This window comes from Lissotriton helveticus, chromosome 6 (genome assembly GCF_964261635.1).
Source record: "Lissotriton helveticus chromosome 6, aLisHel1.1, whole genome shotgun sequence".
NCBI classification, from domain to species: domain Eukaryota; kingdom Metazoa; phylum Chordata; class Amphibia; order Caudata; family Salamandridae; genus Lissotriton; species Lissotriton helveticus.
The window spans coordinates 22,628,472-22,641,358 of record NC_136067.1 but is presented as its reverse complement, the minus strand read 5'-3'; positions in this window follow the sequence as shown (position 1 = coordinate 22,641,358).

The following is a 12,887-nucleotide window of genomic DNA, read 5'->3' as shown; positions in this document are numbered from 1 at the left end:
CACAAATTGATAATGCCCACCTGGGGTAGAAAATGCTGTCTTGGCTTTAGACTCCTCAGCTAACCTGATTTGCCAGTAGCCAGCTGTCAAGTCAAATATGCTCAAATACTTGGCAGAAGCCAATTTGTCTATGAGCTCATCTGCCCTTGGAATAGGGTGTGCATCTGTCCTGGTGACAGCATTGAGTCCTCTGTAATCCACACAGAACCTCTTCTCTCTCTTTCCATCTTTGGTGTGAGGTTTGGGGACCAGAACCACTGGGCTAGCCCAGGGGCTCTCTGAAGGCTCAATGACACCTAATTCCAGCATCTTTTGCACCTCAGTCTTGATACAATCTCTGACATGGTCAGGTTGCCTGTAAATTTTGTTCTTTACAGGAAGACTATCAGCAGTGTCCACCACATGGGTACCCCAGTTAGTCTGACTGGGTGTCAGGGAGAACATATGTCGATATGACTGCAAAACCTGTCTACATTCATGTTGCTGTTGTTCAGTGAGGCTGCCATCTAAGGCCACACCATCAACTGATCCATCCTCAGGGTTCTGAGTCAGCAGGCCTGGGAGAGGGTCGCTCTCTTCCTCCTACCCCTCATCTGTAGCCATGAGCAAGCCCATGTCTGCCCTGTCAACATATGCTTTCAGCCTGTTAACATGGAGCACCCTGATGGGGGCTCCTGGGAGTTCCAAGGTCCACCAAGTAGGTAATCTCTCCCTTTTTCTCAATGATTGTATAGGGTCCGGACCATTTGTCTAGGAGTGCTGCTGGGGCCACTGGCTCCAACACCCATACCTTCTGTCCAGGCTGGTACTCAGTCAGGACAGCCTTTTGGTCATGCCAAGCTTTTTGTAATTCTTGGCTAGCCTCAAGGTTTTTGGATGCCTTCTCCATATACTCAGCCATCCCGGAGCGGAGACCAAGTACATAGTCCACTATGTCTTGCTTGGACTTTTTGAGAGGTAACTCCCATCCTTCCCTCACCAGACATAGGGGTCCTCTTACAGGGTGCCCAAACAACAATTCAAAGGGGCTGAAGCCAACCCCCTTTTGTGGGACCTCTCTGTAAGCAAACAGAAGGCAGGGCAGAAGGATATCCCATCTTCGCCTGAGCTTTTCAGGTAATCCTTTGATCATGCCCTTGAGGGTCTTGTTGAACCTTTCAACAAGCCCATTGCATTGTGGATGATAGGGAGTGGTGAACTTGTAGTTGACACCACATTCCTTCCACATAGCTGTTAAGTATCCTGACATGAAGTTGGCACCTCTATCAGATACTACCTCCTTAGGAAACCCCACTCTGGAGAAAACTCCAAGTAAGGCCCTGGCCACAACAGGAGCTGTTGTGGTCCTAAGTGGAATTGCCTCTGGGTACCTGGTGGCATGGTCCACTACCACCAGTATGAATCTGTGCCCATATGCTGTAGGGGGATCCATTGGACCAACAATGTCAATCCCCACTCTTTCAAAGGGCACCCCCACCACAGGTAGTGGTATTAGGGGGGCCTTTGTGGTACCACCTGCTTTGCCATTTGCTTGGCAGGTTACACAGGAGCGACAAAACTCCTTTGTATCTTCTGACATGTGAGACCTGTGAAAGTGACAGACAAGTCTGTCCCAAGTTTTGTTCTGGCCTAGGTGTCCTGCTAAGGGAATATCGTGTGCAAAGGTAAGAAGGAAGCCCCTAAATTGCAGAGGTATGACCAACCTCCTGGTTGTACCAGGCTTGGGGTCTCTACCCTCTGAATAAAGGAGCCCACCATCCCAATAAACTTTATGGGTACCTTGAGCATTCCCAGCAGCCTCAGCAGCAGCCTGCTGTCTGAGGGGTTCAAGAGAAGGACAGGATAACTGAACCTGCCCCAAGTCTGCCCTAGAAGGTCCCCCTGTCCCCAGAAACTCAACCTGATCAGGTTCAAGCTCTATAGGGATAGTTCCTTCAGGGGTCTCAAGATCATCTTCCTGTGAAGGCTGATCCTCACTTGTAGGCATTTGGGAAGGCACATCCTTTACCCTCCTGTTCCTTGTCTTGGAAGGTACTTGGTCCATTGTTCCAGGATCCAAGACCTGAGGTTCAGAGAGGCACTTTTTGGCCTGTGACCTGGTCACAGCAAGGACATGTGATGATATCCCTAACATCTCTGCATGAGTCCTGTACTCAACTTCTGACCATAGAGAGCTCTCCAGGTCATTGCCCAACAAACATTTTACTGGGAGATTAACACTAACCACAACTCTTTTTAGGCCAGTTACCCCTCCCCAGGAAAAGTTAACAATTGCCACACTATGTGTAGTAGTGACATTGCTGGCATTGGTCACCAGGTAATTATCACCTGGTATGTACTGTCCAGGGTCCACAAAGCTAGGCGTCACCATATTGACACTGGCACATGTGTCCCTGTATGCTTGAGCCACTTTTTCATTAATTATAGGTGTCTGTCTGTACTTGCCCAGGTTACTGGGACTGATAGTAGGGTACAAATCAATTTCCCCATCACAAATCAGAACAGCCTGTGTAGGGGTTCTGACTAGGCCAGAATCTCCCTCAGTTCCCAAGGTGATACCCACTACCCCCTTAGTCTGTGGACCAACACTGCCAACTGTACTAGTGGGTGCAGGTGCCTTAGGGGCTGCAGTGTTGGGGGCTCCACCCTTTTTACACTCACTTGTCCGGTGAGAGGTGTTTTTACAAAAACTACACCAGGGTTTTCTTTGACCTTCTTTCTTCTTCTTCTTGGAAGTTTGGGACCCACCCTCAGTATTAGTTTGGGGCCCTGTTGAAGACTTCTGGTCTTTAGCTTTCTGCTCCCCACCCTTCTGGTCTGTTTTCTTCTGGTCACCACCCTGGTTCTGGTTCTTTTGCTTAACTCTGGTTCTAACCCATTTGTCTGCCCTCTTTCCCAATTCTTGGGGAGAGGTTAGATCTGAGTCAACCAAATGTTGATGCAACTGCTGGTTCTGACAGTTATTTGAAATCTGTTCTCTCATAAGCAAATTGTACAATCCTTCATAGTCTGTAACCTTACTTCCCAGCAACCAGCCCTCCAGAGCCTTAGTGGCACATTCAACAAATTCAGACCAGTCCTGAGTCTGTGTCTTCTGGGTGTCTCCGAACATTAACCTGTACTGTTCAGTGGTTAAGCCTAACCCATCAATCAGAGCACTCTTCAGGACCAGGTAGTTTCTAGAATCCCCATCACTAACTGTGAGGAGTTTGTCTCGGCCTCTACCTTCAAAGGAGAGCCACAAGATTGCTGCCCACTGATCATGAGGGACCTGCTGTACTTTGCAGGCTCTCTCAAGTGCAGTCATCCATTTGTGGATATCATCCCCAACTTTGTAGGGGGGCACAATCTTACTCAGGTTTCTATTGTCATAGGACCTGTCTTTATCCTTTTGGATATTGCTGCCACCAGTGGATCCTAATCCACCCTCTCTAGGCTGTCTTGCTCTAGCAAGCTTCTCTTTGGCCAGGGCAACTTCTAATTCTTGCTTCTGGATCCTAAGTTCAGCCTCTCTCATTTTGGCCTCATGTTTCCTCCTGTGAGGGCTAGAAAACTCCCTTCTGGAGTGCCCATGAGAACCTCTAGAAGCATGGGAGGTATTGGATTCACCTGAGTGATTCCTCCTACTCCTGGGCTCCTGGTTAAGTCCACTTGGGGGTCTGAGGGGGTTGGACCCACCTTCAGTCCCAAATAAGCTTAAGTGAGCCTGGTTAAGCCTGCTGACTAGCACCTGACTATTTCTCTCATCCTCAGACCCACTTTCCTCCTCCTCCTCCTCTTCTTCCTCATCCTATGGCTGAGTATCTCCAGTGACCTGGTCTTCCTCATCTATCTGGATGACAGTGGCAGGGGTGTCAGTGTTGTCATCTTCAGTGGGAGAGCCTCCATCTCCAGTCCCTGAGGGGCCTGGTTTGGAGGTCTTTAGAGCTTCAGACTGGTCTAAAAGCTCTCTGAGGTAACCTGCTGTAGGGGTAGGACCCGTTTTGATTCCTCTTAAGGAACACAGCTGCCTCAGTTCTTTAAAAGTAAAGATAGCAAATTTGGATGGTGCCCTTGGAGGGTCACTCTCAACAGAGATAGGTCCAGTGGATCCCTCTGCTCCAGACATTGCTCTAGTGTGGGTGAATATGTTGCAATCTACCTACAATGGTGTTTTCCTACTAAACCTATCTAGTAGTTGTAGTCAGGGAGTGCTACTCCCTATCCTCTACAACAACTAAGTTCAGTAGAACTTAAGTATACTAGTCTTGTTTTAGTGTACCTATCAGGTACCTGTATGATCTTTCAAACGATACTCTCAAAGATTGTAAAGGTGAAACAACAGCAAGCTCAAATCCCAATCCGCTGCCCACCAACGTGAGAAGTTGGCCTGGTATATGATGCTCACTAGTTCTAGTGATCACCTTGAACCATGCCAAGCAACCCTTATGGTAGAGGTTGTAGAGTCAACCTTATAGACAAGCTATCCTAGGGGTAGCATGGACTAAGCAGTCTTAGGCTAAACTCTGTAAAGGCATATGAAGCAAGCTGTTTTACCATACACAATCCCCTTGAATACCAAATGAAAGGACACCACACAGATCTATTGAAAACATATATAGATTTATTTCTACAAATATCCCCTATACTCTTTATGAGCACAGAAGCAAATGCAAAACACAGTTTAAATATACAAAAGTTGCACAACTATGGATGAGCCCTAGGGACCACCTAAACCATATACTAAAATAGTGGTATAAGAACCACTATGGGGAAAGTGAAGAGGCCTGGGGAATCGCTGGAGCTGTTCGGGACTAGCAGTGAAGAAGTCGGGAAAGGCCCGCGGGACTCGGGTGCAGTGCTTAAAGTGCATGCATGCACCAATGCAATGTCAATGGTGCGTAAAAGTTACAAAGTTAGTGTTTAAGGAACCTTCCGATGGACCTACAAGGATAAAACTTTAGACACAGGCACTAGAAGTGTACACCAGTGTGGGAACACCGGCGTTGCTGAGTTACCTCACCCACAGGAAGCAGGTGCACAGGTGCGAAGTAATGTCGGGTTTCGTCACGCAGGTCGATGGTGCTTGGAGCTGAAGATGCTGCAGGCGGGTCGTCGTGAAGAGTTCCGGTGGATCCAAGGGTGGATCTAAAGAGGTGAAGACCTGAAAGCCGAGGGGACAATGTTCAAAGTCACTAGCCAGTGACTACCGTGGAACCAGGAAGGAACCAGGCAATGTCGGGTGCAAACAGGTGATGAAGTGAAGATTGTCTCTGCAGCCACGTGGACACGAAGAGGTCAAGGACGTCCAGGAGTCGATCACGAGCTGTCCCACGATGGCTCTCGCTGATGGCGGTGTCGGCAACTTGATTGGAGCAAACAGGCCTTGGCAAAAGCAAGTCATGCTGGAATCGATGCAAGCTTTTCACTGGGACCAGCAAGGTCAGAGCGGGTGCTCCTTTTCAGGGTAGCAAGGGTCAGTCTGGAGCAACAAGACCAGCAGTGTAAATCGTAGGTTTCGTCGCCAAGATGGCCGCTAGCCACGTGCCAAGTGGCCGGGATGGCGCATCGAATGGCAAAGTGCAAAAGGGTCCCACGCAGATCGTGGAGATGCTGGGGGGCTGTTCTTCGGTGCAAATGCTGCTCGTGTTGGGGCTTCTCAAACCCCAAAGCACAGCGTCGAGGGTGCCTCGGGTGCTGCGCAGTCAACTCTTCGGGGGTCTTCCAAGATGTCTGGTCCCACGTCTCTCAGTGCCTCCACGGGTCACTTCTTTTCAGGGACTGTGGATCGGGCTCTGAGATGTCTGGGAGTCTGGGTCTTGTCAGGCTTTGGGCTTGGGCTCCGGCGGGAGGCGGCGGCAAAGCAGACGTCGAGTTGCTGGTTGGTGCCTGTATTCACAGGGTGGTCACTCCTTGGCCACAAGGGAGATTCTCTTCAGTCTTCTGTGCAGCAGAATGTCGAAGTCCAGTTTTCTTATTATTTTAAGTCGAGTTCAGGATGATCTGAAGTCTCAGGACACAGCTCCTACTCTTATTCCAAATCTGGGGGCCGGATCACCTACTAGGTCCCTCCTCTGGGTGGGACCAGGAAGGGGGGTGGTTACACCCCCTTTCCTTTGTCCAGTTTTGCGCCAGGACTGGGGCTGGAAAGCCCCAGCACCGGTTTGAACTGGCCTATGCAGAGGGACACCTTGTGTGCCCCAGGCATGTCTGATTCTATTCAGCCCTGTCCTACCCAATACACAAAATTCTGTCTGGGGTGGTGCTAGCACTTCCCAAGGCAGGAAACCCTTTGTCCAAGCCACCCTCGCTGGAAGGACTCCCAGCAGCAGGAGGTCAGACTTGTGTCTGTGGTGGCAGCATCCATTTTGTGATGCTGAGGCTCTGTTTAACTTTACCCGGGTTTCAGGTTAGGTACATGTCGTGTCCCTCTAGAAGGGTGGAATGCTACCCCCGTCGCCAGAACTGGCTAGGGGGTAGTATTCCAATTCGTATGACACCTTACTCGACATGTTTTGATAAAGCCAAACCAAAGATAGCATTTAACCGCGAGGATTATAATGCACTTAAGAGTATATGGTATGGCAGTATCATGGAACAGCTAAAGGACATGGTTCCGAAAGCTGCAGACAGGCTCAGCTCATGCTAGAGCACCATCTCACATATTTCCAAGCACTCTGCCTCCAGGATTGATGAGGCCTTCCATAGGAGTGGCTGATAGGAACATATGTGTCCATTTTAGGTTAGGCATAGGCATACTATACCTAAGTAAGGGGTGGTTACACCGACTTACCCCAGCTGAGTGATCAGCCAGTTGTGTCAAATATGGAGGCCAGTCCAGGGGTGGCACAATACGTGCTGCAGCCCCTGGTAGGCCTTGGAAGCACCTATGCCCTGGGTACCTGGGTACACTGTTACAGGGGCCAATAAGGTGAACCAGTTCCAATTTCGTAATGCACCTAAAGTGCATTGGCATTAATTTAGAGAGAGAACAGCAGGCTGTGGGTCTGATTAGCAGGCCCACAGCCACATTAAGTCATAAACCAGTGAAGCAAAAAGCAAAAATGTGCGGTGACCATAGGATAGCAGACCCTACTCTCCTACAGTATATGACTTGCTTTCACTACCATTGTAATATGATTCCTCCTTTATGTTTTATGTAATTGTAACAATGCTGATCATATTATTTCTAATCATATGTCTGCTTATGTTAGCGATAAATACTGCATCTTAGAGCACGTCGTTAAAATACATATTTTATCCTTCCGTGTGTCTTTTTTACTCCTGTTGTGGACTGGTATGAGCGTATAATGAAAGAGTGTTCTTGTTTCCCACCATTCCTGAGTTTAACCTAAGTCGCATGTTCTGGGTTGTCTAATCATTGGTTCCTTTGCTATAGGATGAAGAGTTAATGTGAAACTGATGCTAGTTGTTTACGTTTTCTAGTTACTGAGGTGAGTTTTTTGGTACACCATAATTCTCTCAGGTCCTAGGTCTCTGTGCACAGTGCTAGGGACACCTAGTAACGACTAGTGAACTGCAGCTCTTTTTAGAATTATTTTGATATTGGATAATATAATATTCACTGCCCACTGCTAATCTCGTCCCATAATGCTTTGCTGGGCCTTTGGTTGGCAATGTATTTTTACCCATAGCTGTGGTTTGGGTGGTCCTCAGAGGATGGAACCACTACTGACTCATTTAGCATGATATACTCTTTGTGTTCAAGGCATCTGCTTGGTCCTCCTCCTAGGTAAGGTGAGACCCTAAATTCATCACATCTCTCATTGCCTGATATTTTTCATTTTCAAAGTTCACTTTTGTGAATTAGTTATATGCTTTTTAGCATGTAAAGTTGTGTTATCAAAGCATTTGAGGGTGCAGATTAGTAACTGACTCCACTAGGTGGAGGAGCGGAGTTTTCACCTGAACTCTGTGTCTTTAATGGAATGCGTAGTAAACAAATCTCTGCAAACTCTGCTACAGGATCTGAACAGCAGTAGCCAGCACCTTCTCTTTAGCTTGTTGTTCCTGTGCTTCCACAGTAGGTTTTTGGCCCAAAATTAGTTTTAGGGACTCTCACTGGGGTAATTACATTACTTCTGTAATTGTGCATCACAAGAGTAATGCGTAATTGCTGAAATAAGGTAGTTTGTGTGCCCAGAGCCTATCCAAGACGGTTCATCAGCTGCACAGCGCTGATCTCAGAGCAACAAACAAATCCCCTCTGTTCAGAACTATTCTGGTTGCCGGGCCCCATTTTGCTAGTAATGCACTGTATACTCTGTTCCTTATACACAGTACACGCCGATAAGGTGAGTCCACTCTGCTTTGTTTGCTTTCATCTGTCATTAGATGCAGATCAGGCATTACTGCCACAGATGTTATTGCTAAATGGTTATTTGGACCTTTATTGCCACTGGCAGGGAAAAAGCATCCTTAGTGGTGCCGGCAGGGACAGAGCATCCTTAGTGCCACTGACATGGACAGAGCATCCTGACTGCCAGCAGCAGGGACAGAGTATCCTTCGTGCCATTGGCAGGGACAGAGCATCCTTAGTGCCACTGGCAGGGACAGAACGTTTCTCACAGTGTTTACAAATCCTTCGGTCTGGATACAGAGAGATATCATGGTCACTAATCAACTTTAAGCAGCTAAAAATACTTTTTACTAACAAACCAGCAGAGCTTGAATTTCTAACCTATCCATTTTTTCCAATTTAGAAAACTATTTATTCCTCACTGTAAGAAATTGTAAAATCACTAATATAACCTGAGCTTAACCACCTGGAAGTGAAGTATGTGTTTACTGAAACAATATTAAAGTTGAATTCGACAACAAAACAAATCCAAAAATGGATTAAAAAATATAAACTAAAATGTTATAAGGAAATAACCAAAAAAACGAATAAGGGTAAGTTTTAAGGCAACATGATACTAAGAAGCACTAAGTGCTGTGATAGCCAATGGATGAGGCTCAATTTGAATATTACTGCAAAGGAAAATGGGTTGGATACACCAACCAGCTTTATCCTGGTCAAAGATTTTACCTTCTAACTTTTAGTCATTTAAGTCTCAATTTGCTACAGAAGTACACTTCTAAAGCCCTCCAAGACCACTCAGAAACTTACAGTGTCAGGCAGAAGACAAACAGTAGGGTCCACTACAAGTCTAGTTGGCATTGGTCAGATGGGCAGTTCCGGGAAAAGGACTCATTTTGTTATTGTAGCTTTAAAAGGAGGTCAGCCTTATAACTATTGGAGTGAAAGTCCAGTTTACTAGGATCTTCTTAATTCTCAGCCAACACATCCAGTCCTCTTTTGATTTTCCACTGGAATGTTCTAGAGTGGCTGCAGTGAGGTGCTGCATGTATGCCTGGCATGAGCTAATTGTTGGGAATAACTCCTGATCATACCCTAACCAATCATTTACAAGTTACTGGTCCTCAAGATGCTGAAAGCCATTGGCCACACTAAATGTGGACTCTGAGAGCTGTGTGTGTGGGGAGGAAGTGTATACGGTAAATCTAGTGACATACCACATCTAACACCAAAACCCAGTTTAAAGCAGCCACGGCACCCCCAATGAACCTAGAAACAGAAGACTGGTACAGCATAAAATTGTGTTTTTTGCAACCAGAGAGTTGATACTTGAGAACTGTGTCGGAATCTTATCTTTGAGTGATTCCTAGTGTTATATGTAAACCCATCAAAGCTATCAAGCAGCCGTTGGTAGTTGAGCAGGATTGTTTGACAATGTCATATCAACATGAGGCTCACATTGATCGGGACCAGTCTGCTTGAAAGATACAGCAAGGACCCTGCCCATGTGTCAGCTCACTTTTGCCTGTGACAGGAAAGGCCTTTTTGAATTGTGACTCATGTTTTATCAAAAAAGAACAGCGGACCTGTTAAGTAGGATGTGACATTCTAGAGGGATTTGACACTTTAATGTCAAAAAGGATGCTCACAGCTCCATTGTGAATATTCTTTCATGGTCAGTGGAGTGGTGTGGCTCACTGGTTAGAGGCGGCAGACCTAGAAGCAGAGAACGGCCCGGGACCAGGGTTCAATTCCCAACGCGGCAGGGTCGTGGACCAGGGTCAGCGGACTCGATAATTCTCGCCTTGGTGCCTACTCTAACCAGGGATCACACTCGGCAACTCTGGGCATTAGCTTGCCTCATCTCTACAACGGCCCCCCACATTCGCCGAGGATGCCTGGTTTCACCTTGGAGATGCCCAGTTAGGGACCATCTCACAGGGATAGCCAGGACGGGTTCCCCAGCGGTCTACAGCGCCAGGACGCCTCAGGGCAGCAGTGCGCTTTACAAGACCACATACATACATTACGTCGTTCATCTCTCCCCATTCAGGTCCGCCTATTGTTTTCTCCTGGAAGGCATTTCATTTCACACCTATTCAACTGCTACTTTATGACTGGCAGAGGTTGGAGAGCACATACAAATGGGCCTCCAGGAACTCTCTCAACATGGAAAATGTAACATTATAATAGTACCTTCTCCAAAACATCTATTTAAAATCCTACTTCACTAGTGAATTAAACTGTTAATAATTATTTCAAAAAGTCCATGAATTAATTTTGCCAATGTGTTCAAACCAGAGATAACATTATTACAATTAAAATTGCTTTTTATGTTTTGCTATGAAACAGTCAAACATGCTAAAGTGAAAATAGCGTTTTGGGCCTTTTCACTGTAAGGACATGGTTATCCCTAATATTTTACATGTATTACTTTTAAATACTATGCACCTGGCCATACCTAGGGGTGGCTTATAAATATTTTAATGGATTTGACATGTCAAAATTGGTTATTTGAAATAGGTTGAATGCACATTTTAAACTGCAACATCCAGGCTAAACGTAGTACGCCTCCAATGATGTATGCACTGTGACTGCAGTGGGTGGAGTGAAGGGTGCCACATTCTACTAGTGACCTTTAACTTTCAGGCCCTGGGTACACTGGGAGAGGGGGATAATGGGAAGGTTTGCAAAAATATAGATTAGCCGAGGTGAAATTATCATCCAATAGAGTGCTACCTTCCCAATTGTGGCTAAGGGTAGATTTTTCCAAAACTGAATTTGCGACATCAGTACAGACAGGGCTTTTCTCATATTACCATTCTACAGGTTGTCCACTGAATGGTAAAGGTGAACTCCATGCTATTGGATTGTAACTCCCCTCCAGCTTAGCAAGGCTCTACCGATTAGCACCCGAAGTGGGGCTGTAAGACCTGTCAGCCCTTTGGGTGGTCCCTCCTATTATTTATTTATTTTGTTCCCTTTTTGCCTCCTAACTTCTCTATTTTTTATGTCTACTGAGATTGTTGGTGTTGTCCAGGGGAGTTAGGTGCTGCTTTGTCCCTCTGCCTTTTTTTTGTTAGGCCTTGATACCCTCATACCATGGTGAAAACAGAATCACAAAATGGTGGCTTGTAACTGCCACATTTTTACCTCAGGATCTAGGGCCATAGGGTTGTATGGAAAAGCTCTAGAACCTTCTGGCTGGTTCTGGTAGCCAGAGGCCAGCCTATAAAAGGCCAGAACCAGGGCGGCCATTTTGTGAAGTGACCAGAGTGAACTTGGTGAGGAGTGAGGCGGTAGTGTAGGGAGGTGGGTGCACTGAAAGAGGTTAGATCGTCCATGAGTCAACAGCCCTTCTCCGAGGGCGTCACCCCCTAGCTATTGACTGAGCCCTGCCACTGTTCTATTGATATTACCTTACCGAATCCTGATAATGTCCCTGTGAAAAGCGTCACTGAATCCCCTGATAGGAGCGGTTGTTCATTGACAGGGGAGCAGCTGATTGGGAAGACACTGTCCCGCTTTACCCCCTCCTCGCTTATCTCCTCTGTGAACATATTGGGACCACTCCTGCAGAAAGGACCGGACCCTGAATTAATCACCGTCAATACCCCCTCCTGGGTTCGCTGTGCCTTCCAGCTGTGGGAAAAACCTACCTTGTGGCAGCTCGCCGCTTTTGCCGAGTGCCTGCCTTGTGGTCCCGGGCCCTTAGTGAAGTGTTCTGGCGGGAGAGGACCCGGGTTTTGGTACTGGTGCAGCAGATCGGATGTTAGAGCAGCGCAGGGGCCGGAGAGTGACGACAGGTGAGCGCTGAGAGGAAAGGGGAGGGAACCAGAGCAAGCCGGCCTACTTCATCTCGCTTCCTCCGTGTAAGCTGAGGAGAGGGCGTGACGCGGAACCGGTGGAGTCATATAGGGAGTGGCATACATGCTCCGGCTTCATCGACTGCGAGTATCTGGCACCAACGAGGCTGAAATCAGAGCAGAGCTGGGGTCGAGTGACCGGAAGAGGTAGCGCAGTCAAATCCTTTGACCGAGAGGACGCTGCAAGAGCCCGGTAAGACTATCGGAATATGCGGGGCCCCAGAGCCGAAAAGGGTCTTGTTCCGGCTCATAGAAGTTGTGCTGGGTGAGGTGGGAAGAGTCTAATTTACCCAATTGATCGGCCTCAGTATAACCATTGGCCGTCACCGGAAGCCTGAAAAATAGTCGAGCGAGTGAAACAGTGAGAGAAGCAGGAATTGTACCGACCCCCCTATTATCCCAGGGGAAATTAGCATACTTTCTGGCATACAGTAGAAAGACGGAGGCCAAGAGAGAATCATCGGAGTTGCATAGCTATGTCAGAGTCAGCAGAGAGAAAAGCGTGAACCCACGAGGGTGCGATTAACTATATCAACTCCGTTGGTTCGGTGAAAGTGTACTAGTATTTAATGGTGTGACAAGGCTGAGGATGAGGAAAACATAAGCCTTATGAGTTAAACCGCCTATTGGGCTACTGGAACAGTGAATCCATCTGTACGCTAGAAATTGCACCAGGAGAGGGGTCAAAGCAAAATTGAAGTGCTATTTACGACTGTGATATA